The following is an 11,318-nucleotide window of genomic DNA, read 5'->3' as shown; positions in this document are numbered from 1 at the left end:
TGTACTTGAAGACTTCACTGTAATGAGGCTCCGATAAAAATGTAGCGCCATGTGTGCAATTAGGGCCAAAAGTTTTGTACTTGAAAAAAAAATCAACTTTGAAACTGCTAAATCTAAGTTTTGATGTTGAATTTTGAAAAATACAAATGCACGTTTTTTCCCCCACATTGCATATCAGTAAATTATGTTTTAATCTAGCATTTCTTTTGAACAAATGTTTCAATTACATTTTCATATATTTTGATATTTGAGCTTATGTTTTTTTAAATTATCAAACACAATACTGAATAACTTAACTTTTATATCCTTTAGCCTCATTTTAGTAATGAGCCTCATCCATACTTGCCAACCTTGAGACCTCCGATTTCGGGAGGTGGGGAGTGGGGGGTGGGGGCGGCGGCGTGGTCAGGGGTGGGGCGGGGGGCGTGGTTGGGGGCGTGGTTAAGATATATATATATATATATATATATATATATATATATAAGAAATACTTGACTTTCAGTGAATTCTAGCTATATATATATATATATATAGATAAAATAAATACTTGAATTTCAGTGTTCATTTATTTACACATTTACACACACATAACACTCATCTACTCATTGTTGAGTTAAGGGTTGAATTGTCCATCCTTGTTCTATTTTCTGTCACTATTTCAGAACACACACATTATACAAATATACATTATAAAATCAATAAGAAAACGGGAGCTCTAATTTGGGAGTCTGAATTAGAATCAGAAGTTCCTATATAAACATTGCGTTCTCACGTCGCCATTTTGTATTGATTACTGCAGCTGTGCACTGGATTCATTCACAAATACAAACTACAACTCACAAACACTTTAGAGTTAGGCTCCACCATCAGAATGTGTACTTAAACTTATAAAGATCACATGGATATTATTCAGTGAGTTGATTCACCAAAACTAACCTGTTATACAGGAGGAAAAAGCACACAGACGTTTCAATTGTTCACAGACTGGTTGCGCTCATCAGAATGACAAGACACTTCCGGTCTGCAGGTGATAGCATTCAATTGGGAAGAAACGCCCTACTGCCCCCTACTGACCAATGTGAATACTGATAAATGTGTAATGACAGCTCCAAAAACGAATTCAAACCACAAAATAAAATAAATAAGTCAACACAAAAATGTGACACATTATGGGTGGGTCACATATGCATGTACAGTAGATGGCAGTATTGTCCTGTTTAAAGGTGTCACAACATTGCTGTTTACGGCAGACGAACTGCTTTACGGTAGACGCTGTTGTTGTGTGTTGTCAACACGTCACTCAGGTCGCATGGAGCTGGAGGGGGCGTGGCCTCCAGCTCCGCCTGAATTTCGGGAGTTTTTCGGGAGGAAATTTGTCCCGGGAGGTTTTCGGGAGAGGCGCTGAATTTCGGGAGTCTCCCGGATTTTCCGGGAGAGTTGGCAAGTATGGCCTCATCAGTATTAGCATGTTAATTTAAATCTACATGCTGCGCATCTTTTCTCTAACTTTTGTTCAACTTACTGCCACTCATTTTCGCGCTCTCTCTGTAATATATGACACAAATAAACAACGACATACTTCCTTCCACCTCCAAAGACATGCACCTGGGGATAAGTTGATTGGCAACACTAAAATTGGCCCTAGTGTGTGAATGTGAGTGTGAATGTTGTCTGTCTATCTGTGTTGGCCCTGCGATGAGTTGGCGACTTGTCCAGGGTGTACGCCGCCTTCCGCCCGATTGTAGCTGAGATAGGCTCCAGCACCCCCCGCGACCCCAAAAGGGAATAAGCGGTAGAAAATGGATGGATGGACGTTATAAAATTAGCCCAAAGTCGCATTTGGCCACATTGGTTTTACTTGGTTTCATCGCGCACAACTATTACGCGTTCAAGGACGGCTGCAGAAAGCGTAAAAAGGGAACGCTCGGCGAAGCACAATGAAACAAAACAAACATGCAGCAACTGTGGGTTAGCAATCATGTTCCATATCCATCCTTTTTATACCGCTTACCCCGTTCGGGGTCGCGGCGCAATCATGTTATTTTTTTTAAAATAATAAACCTCCGTGGTTCTGTGATTGCGGATGTTTAGTGCAGCCTATATAAAGCGCTGAATCGGTTTACGTCCTACGTTCCTTGAAGGCAATGCACCTCTCAGTCGATGCCCCTACCCCACGCTAAATCCGGGCCACCTCAAAGGTCGTCGAACCAGAGCCAGCGCCTGCAGAAAAACAAAAATCTGACGGGCCTAATCAACCATAAAGCCAACCGAAAAGAAAATATGATGAAGGGTATCTTGCTCTTGGATTCACGGCAGTGGTGGTGGAGGCAGAGGAGAGACCCTGTGTGTTCTGTGTCTAAAAGCGCTAGCAGCAGACAGCATGAAACCCAACAAATTAAAGAGACACCTCGAGACCACACACCCCAATCACGTCAATAAGCCACTTGATTTCTTTCAAAGAAAACTGACAGAGTACCGTCAACAGGAGAAGCGCATGGTAAAAGCTACATCAGTAAACAGTAACGCTCAAATGGCTTCATATAGAGTTGCATACAGAATTGCACAATGCAAAAAAACACATGTTATGTCCTCGGTTTCACCTATGTGCTTATTTAGGTGTCTTAATTTAATAATAATCAGGCAACACGTTTCAACTCAATGCCTCGGATCGCTCCCGTTTATTAACAACTTCGAGAGTCCAAACTCTCCCTCCCTCCCGTGACGTCACACACTGAACACATGCTACGGTGGCTCGGACATGACAAAACAGTACATGACACCTCACACAATTGCTGAGCAGCTCATTCTCCCCGCTGCAATAGACCTGGTGTCAGTCATGCTTAGTTATTTTATTTATTATTGAACTTGATGCAAGTTATACCACAGCTGCACAGTTATTTTATTTATTATTGAACTTGATGTTATGTTATGTTATTGAGTTTGAATGTATACAACTTGATGTTACTTGATCCATCCATCCATCCATTTTCTACCGCTTATTCCCTTTGGGGTCGCGGGGGGCGCTGGAGCCTATCTCAGCTACAATCGGGCGGAAGGCGGTGTACACCCTGGACAAGTCGCCACCTCATCGCAGGGCCAACACAGATAGACAGACAACATTCACACTCACATCCACACACTAGGGCCAATTTACTTGATGTTCAATAAATTTGAAAATGTTAAGCTTGGCATTAGCGTTCTGTTGGGGCGATGGGGGCAGGTGGGGCTTGAAAACTACCCCCTTGTCCAAAGTGGGGGATGACAAAAAAAGTTTGAGAACCACTGATTTAACCCTTGTGTGGTGTTCGGGTCTGTGGGACCCGTTTTCATTTTTTATAAAAAGAAAAATGGTACAATTAATTAATTTTTCAAACTGAGACTCACTGACTTTGGCTCATTTTCTGTGAAGGACTTATATCAGAATACATAAAAAATACTGAACAGATGTTTACCTTATCCCAATAAACATCTGTTCAGTATTTTTAACATAAAAGTGTTTGATTGTGAGGCATTAAAAGCCAGAAAATGCAAAGGGTCCATCAGACCCACAAATGCTGGCTGAGTAACAACAATATGAACATTACACAAGGGTTAGCTGGCCTGCAACAAATTTTAACACGGCCCGTTATTTAATTTTTATCTGGCCCACCGCATCAATTTAAATGGCCTGCCACATCATTTTAAATGGCCCGCTTCATAGTTTTATGTGGCCATCAAGATTGGAAACATGGAAATAGTGTGTGCCAATAAAGAACTTCATCCATCTAATTAATTGTATTCATTATTTCAATTTTGACAGAAAACATGTATGTACTGCATGAAATTGCATATCATTTAAACTTTTATACTATTTTTTCAGGGGTCTCCAACCAGTTGCTTGTGAGCTACCGGTAGCTCGCCAAGTGATTTTGAGTAGATCATCGAAGGGTCAAAATTTTTTTGCTTAAAGTCTCAGTATCGTTACCTCTGTAAAGTCAGACATTATGTCTCTATTTAATGACAAATGGCCGCAAAATAGCCAAAGACAGTAACTGCACTGTTAGAGAGAAGATTTGCCTCCTAAATAAAATACAGTTTAAATGTTGTCCGTCGTATGAATAAAACACAAAATCCTGTCTTTTTTTTTTGTCAAAGTAGCTGCAATAGTGTTTTTTTTTAAAAACAAGATTGAAATGCATAGTGAAATACAAAATGAACACAATGTTTTGTTGTTTACATGTGAGTTTCAGAACATTTTGTTAATTTTCTGGCAAAACAAACATATTCCTTTTTTTGGGGTTGAATAAAGCTACTAGTGTTTCCCTTATACCAATATTTTGGTATCGGTACCAAAATTATTTTGATACTTTTCGGTGCTTTTCTAAATAAAGGGGACCACAAAAAATTGTGTTATTGGCTTTATTTTAACAAAAAATGGCAGACCGGTACTTTTCAGAGGCGATATAGTACCGATTAGTATCGGGGTACTATACTAATAACCGGTATGCCGTACAACCCTGAAAGCTACATAAATAAATGTAACAAAAAAAGAGTGGCTTTCTGCCATTTTTAATTTGTAAAAGTAGAAGAAAAAAGGTTGGAGAACCCTGATCTATAAATTTCACGCTCTTTAACATATTTTTTGTTAAAAATAAAAATACTCAAATATCTGCTTGGGACTTATCTGACTGATGATTTCAAAGCAAGTCATCTGTCAATTTGTACATAAAAATATAACAGTCAATTGCATGAGCAATTGTGTAATAATATCATGAAGCGGTCAGCCATTATTATTCATTCTTTACTGTTGCAAGCGGTCCAAATGCAGAGGACACATTTCACCACACCTAGTGTCTGTGACAATCATTGGTACTTTAACTTTAACTTAAGAAAGCTGCCATAGAGTCTGAAGGCAGCCATAACTGCAAAGTCCCCCAATGAAAACAAGTTTGACACACTTGGGTGGTTTAGATTCCTGGTTATTACCCAGGTGGCCCAGATTTTACACCTGGTATGAAAACTTCTTTATTTATTTTTTTTAAATGGTGCAATTCCCCTCGGAATCTGAAACATGTTTTAACAAATTGGCCAACTGATGTCAACATAAGCAGTTGTCAGCACAACCAAAATGGACGTTTACTTTGGCCTGACATACTGTATATTAGAATGGATTTTCAACCTACGGCAGCTAGTTGATATGCTTTTCCTCCATCTGTGCATACTTAAAAAAAAAAAGATTCTTCTGTTTTCTTCTGTTGTTTATAAATCGTATCTGACAGAGATGCGCTAATTCTGTTGAACTACGTCTTGACACCAATGGCAATAAAACTTTGGTACATGCACAAATCTAACAAGAAAGACACCAATTGGTTAATTGTTTAGTTGCTGTGTTAAAATGGTGACAATGCAACGACTCAGCAGGAATCAGTGCAGTGAAAACCTGGTCTGTTTGCCAAATGCATTCATGCGTCCATTCATTGACTTTGCAGACTCAATGGAGCTTAATAATATTGTTCCAGGTCACATGACCAAAGGGGCTCTATTGACTAGAATAGTCTGCTGGAATACATAGGTAGAGGCAGTTTATACATGAAATGTACGATTTAATAGCTAACTATACATTTGATAAAATACACAAACATGTATGATATATTATTTGATCATATTGTGATGTTGGTATGTACAAAGTGAGGAAATAAGTGCACAGCAGAGTTTTGGGGTTTGAGTGGCATTGATGTCTATATTCATAATTGTATGATTGTTTAACCCACTTTGGGTAGTTGCAAGTTCTTAGTGCTTTTTGTTCTTAATGCTTTCTGTCTTGTTCCTGGTTGATGAGATTGGTGCGTTCAAAAAATGTTCTCACGACTGAGAGTTTGTGATTTATGGGGTGTTCTGATGTCCAAATGAGGTATTGATCTGTGTGAGTGGGTTTCCGATATATTTGAATTTTTATGCTGCCATCCTCCAAATGTTTTATGTCCAGGTCCAGAAAGTTTATTGTGTTGTCTTTTTCTTCTTCGTGGGTGAATGTTATATCGTAGGTTTCACCCAGTGTGTTGTGGTGGTCTGTGAGTTCCTCCGTATGTTCTATTTTTTTTATTAGTAAGCACAGAATAACAAAATCATACAGCTTCATCATGTTAGTCATCATTTTTGTGCTTAAGAAACTTCTCTGTGACTTTAGCGCGAGGCTTCTTCTGTTTGTTTGATATTGTCATTACTGCCACAAGTGGTGGCAAAGTGCGTTATAACTGACTACCGCTGCAGACTATACAGCCCACAGCTGAGAAACAGATATTTCTTGGAGGCCCGCTATGGTTAAGAAACTCTGAAATAGATCACGAGAAAAAAAACACCATCTTCCCTATTATCAGTATTGTATCCATATAAATAACACCACAAATATCAGTCTGTGTTTTTTGTTGTTGTTCATATAAAATATAATATTAGATAAGTAATTTGAAGTAAAGGCAGTATGGTGGTACTATGGTTAGCTTATGCCTCACAGCGAGAAGGTCCTGAGTTCGATTCCCGGGCTCGGGGTCTTTCTGTGTGGAGTTTGAAGGTTCTCCCCGTGACTGCGTGGGTTCTTCCCGGGTACTCTGGCTTCCTCCCACCTGCAAAGACATGCACCTGGGGATAGGTTGATTGGCAACACTAAATGGTCCCCAGTGTGTGAATGTGAGTGTGAATGTTGTCTGTCTATCTGTGTTGACCCTGCGATGAGGTGGCGACTTGTCCAGGGTGTACCCCGCCTTCCAGCCCCCCACACGACCCTGAGATGGATAAGGGGTATAAAAATGGATGAATGGATGGAATTTGAAGTAAAAAAGTATCAGCCATGCTGGCCCTATTAGATCGATGCTATCTTTTACAGTATCGCGCAGCCCCTAGTAGTATACTTAATCCATCCATCCATTTTCTACTGCTTAATCCCTTCGGGGTCGCGGGGGGCGCTGGAGCCTATCTCAGCTACAATCGGGCGGAAGGCAGTGTACACCCTGGACAAGTCGCCACCTCATCGCAGGGCCAACACCACCCACCAACGCTGGATGCAGAAACTGGGTGAGGCTGGGCCGCAAGAAAAGATTTCTTAAAAAAATCAAACATGTACTTTTTAATGAATTCACCTTCTTTGAATGGCTATCCCGCCCTAGCAACATACTTGCCTTTAGCGTCCTCTACAACCTGTCGTCGCGTCCACTTTTTCACCATACAAACAGCGTGCCGGCCCAGTCACATGTTGTATGCGGCTTCTGCAGACAGACATAAGTGAATGCAAGGCATTGTTGATCAACAGCCATACAGGTCACACTGAGGGTGGCTGTATAAACAACTTTAACACTGTTACAGATATGCGCCACACTGTGAACCCACACCAAACAAGAATGACAAACACATTTCGGGAGAACATCTGCACCGTAACACAACATAAACACAACAGAACAAATACCAAGAACACCTTGCAGCCCTAACTCGGGGCGGGGCGGGGTTTGGTGGTAGTGGGGAGGCGGGGGGGTTGGGGGGGGTGTATATTGTAGCCCGGAAGAGTTAGGGCTGCATGGGATTCTGGGTATTTGTTCTGTTGTGTTTTTGTTGTGTTACGGTGCGGATGTTCTCCCGAAATGTGTTTGTCATTCTTGTTTGGTGTGGGTTCACAGTGTGGCGCGTATTTGTAACAGTGTTAAAGTTGTTTATACGGCCACCCTCAGTGTGACCTGTGTGGGTCTTGATCAAGTATGTCTTGCAGTCCCTCACGTGTGTCTACAGAAGCCAAATACAACATGTGAATGGGCTGGCACGCTGTTTGTACAGGCTATAGAGGACGCTAAAGGCAGTGCCGTCACGGCACGCCCTTAATATTGTTGTCTAGGTGAAAATCGGCAGAAATTCGGGAGAATGGTTGCCCCTGGAGATTTCCTGGAGGGGCACTGAAATTCGGGAGTCTCCCGGAAAAATCGGAGGGTTTTCAAGTATGACGCTGTCAAGCGCCATACATATAAAACTTGCGGGCCGCACTAACATAAAATGTTCATATTAAGGTGCGGGCCGCAAAATAACGTCTCGCGGGCCGCCATTGGCCCGCGGGCCGCGTGTTTGAGACCCCTGGCCAACACAGATAGACAGACAACATTCACTCTCACATTCACACACTAGGGCCAATTTTTAGTGTTGCCAATCAACCTATCCACAGGTGCATGTCTTTGGAGGTGGGAGGAAGCCGGAGTACCCGAAGGGAACCCACGCAGTCACGGGGAGGACATGCAAACTCCACACAGAAAGATCCCAAGGCCGGGATTGAACTCACGACTACTCAGAACCTTCGTATTGTGAGGCAGACGTACTAACCCCTCTTCCACCGTGCTGCCCATACTTAATACTGACATTCTTTATTATTTGAATATCCTTTAATTAGAATAATTAGCACATACAAGACAATATTGTTGATTTGATATAAGATTATGACATATTTGCGTGCATGTCCGACCATAATGGGGATTTTGTTCTGTTATGTAACTATTGGCCTGCCTCCTTTTCACCAACGGGTCTAATCCCCCCTCCCCCATCTAATGTAACGGTCCTCAAACACGCACACAAAAGCTCCTGATGCAGCCCATGGATGCTTTAAAGGAGCCCCCCTCTGCAAACCCATTGGATGGGCAAAGACAACCACGACGTCCTATTGGGTGCCAGTCTGTATCGCCATGCACCGCCATCATGGCGTCACGTGTGCAGCATCAGCAGGAGCGGTCGGGTACAACGTGTTCCCATGCATGTGTCACCACAGACACCATGTTGGCTGCAATGCTGCTCTTGCATTTAAGGACATCATATTCAAAGATAATGTGACAATTTCACTGATTTGTGGTTGCACATTGTCAGGTTTGTTAATAAATATGATATACAGCCACACTGAAGAGACAAAACATTGACAACAGTCATAATAACAGGAGAACATTAATGGAATATCAAAACTCCTACACCAACATAATACAAATACTGCCGTCATATATTCATTATACAGTATATCGCATATTGTATAAAACACTTCTCTCGATGAACTTCAAGAGGTAGTCCCCTGAAATGGGTTTTCTCTTCACAGGTGTCATAGTTTTGATGCCTTCAGTGACAATCTACAATGTAAATAGTCATGAAAAAAAACAACGCATTGAAATAAGAAGGTGTGTCCAAACTTTTGGCCTGTACTTTATATTCTGATCAACACTATATAAATACAACCAAAAACATATTTCCTGTGATTTCATACAATTGTTGGAGCAAATTATAAATGATAAATGGGTTATACTTGTATAGCGCTTTTCTACCTTCAAGGTACTCAAAGCGCTTTGACACTATTTCCACATTCACATACTGATGGCGGGAGCTGCCTTGCAAGGCCCTAACCACGACCCATCAGGAGCAAGGGTGAAGTGTCTTGCTCAAGGACACAACGGACGTGACTAAGTTGGTAGAAGGTGGAAATTGAACCAGGAACCCTCAGGTTGCTGACACGGCCACTCTCCCAACCGCGCCACGCCGTTGATAAAATAAAGTAACAACGGCAAAATATCACAACAAAGAGTACATTTGTGTAGAAGACAACTGAAAAACATTGACCTCATCATGCTAGTATTGACTCAATACCGATACCAGCCCTGGTATCGATACCTGGATTGGTCCACCCACCCTTGCAAAACTGCAATCCACTTTTGAGTCACGAGCCACTAGTTGATCAATAATGTCCTAGTACGGTACTCTGGTTGCTAGGGGGCGCTGGTAAACTTACTTTCAGGGACATTTTAGACCAGAGGTGTCAAACTCATTTTAACTCAGGGCCCACATGGAGGAAAATCCTTTCCCAGGTGGGCCGGACTGGTAAAATCATGGCATGATAACTTAAAAACAAAGACGACTTCAGATAGTTTTCTGTGTTTCACTGTGGCCAAAAATAGAACAAGCACATTCTGAAAATGTACAAATCACAAATAATCCTTTTGACAAAACACTTCAAATTCTGAGGGGAAAAAATGTGTGCAGTTTGAAAAACACAACAAACTTAGACTTTGTCTCAGTGTATCTACAAAGCCAATAAACACGAAGTCACAGCCTATCTGGGATTGAACAAAATAAATCAACTTTGAGGTGTCAAATACCTCATTTGTCATGTCCAGGTATTAACCCTTTGCTAGCTCAACAAACTACACAGACGGAGGTAGAAATTGTTGGAAATGGTTAAGCTACACTCACTTTTCAGACATTTAGGGGCAATGAGGGCCCCAAAGAATAATGCGTTCGAAGCAGAAAACCTAAAACTGCAGGTTTTGCGTTTCATTTGTACGATGTTAGGAGCCACAGCCAAGCGTTATCGTAGCTATTTGCGCTTTACTGCGTACCTCTTGCTTGGCCCAGGTATCAAGCGTTTGCTTGCCCAACAGAGAGTTGTTATTGCGACTTTGATTGATTGATTGAAACTTTTATTAGTAGATTGCACAGTACAGTACACATTCCGCACAATTGACCACTAAATGGTAACACCCCAATAAGTTTTTCAAGCCGGGGTCCACGTTAATCAATTCATGGTGGAACACATTTAGATCAGCAATTTCTTTCATTAAACAATTTTAGCTCAATTTTATACCTCGCAAACACAACTCACGGGCCGCACAAAACCTGTTTGCGGACCTGATCCGGCCCACGGGCCATCATACTTGCCAACCTTGAGACCTCCAAAATCTGGAGATTGGGGGTGGGGAAGAGTTAGTGCTGCAAGGGGGTTCTGGGTATTTGTTCTGTTGTGTTTATGTTGTGTTACGGTGCGGATGTTCTCCCGAAATGTGTTTGTCATTCTTGTTTGGCGTGGGTTCACAGTGTAGCGCATATTTGTAACAGTGTTAAAGTTATTTATACGGCCACCCTCATTGTGACCTGTATGGCTGTTGGCCAAGTATGGGTTGCATTCACTTATGTGTGTGGAGAAACCGCATATAATATGTGACTTGGGCCTGGGCCGGCACGCTGTTTGTATGGAGGAAAAGCGGACGTGACGACACGTTGTAGAGCAGTGTTTTTCAACCTTTTTTGAGCCAAGGCACATTTTCTGCGTTGAAAAATGCGGAGGCACACCACCAGGAGAAATCATTAAAAAACGAAACTCAGTTGACAGTAAAAAGTCGTTGTCGCAATTGTTGGATATGACTTTAAAGCATAACCAAGCATGCATCACTATAGCTCTTGTCTCAAAGTAGGTGTACTGTCACCACCTGTCACATCACGCCGTGACTTATTTTGATTATTTTGCTGTTTTCCTGTGTATAGTGTTTTAGTTCTTGTCTTGC

The sequence above is a fragment of the Nerophis lumbriciformis genome, linkage group LG05 (assembly GCF_033978685.3).
Source record: "Nerophis lumbriciformis linkage group LG05, RoL_Nlum_v2.1, whole genome shotgun sequence".
In the NCBI taxonomy this organism is placed as follows: Eukaryota; Metazoa; Chordata; class Actinopteri; order Syngnathiformes; family Syngnathidae; genus Nerophis; species Nerophis lumbriciformis.
The sequence above is the reverse complement of the archived record's forward strand: the minus strand, read 5'-3'. Positions refer to the sequence as shown.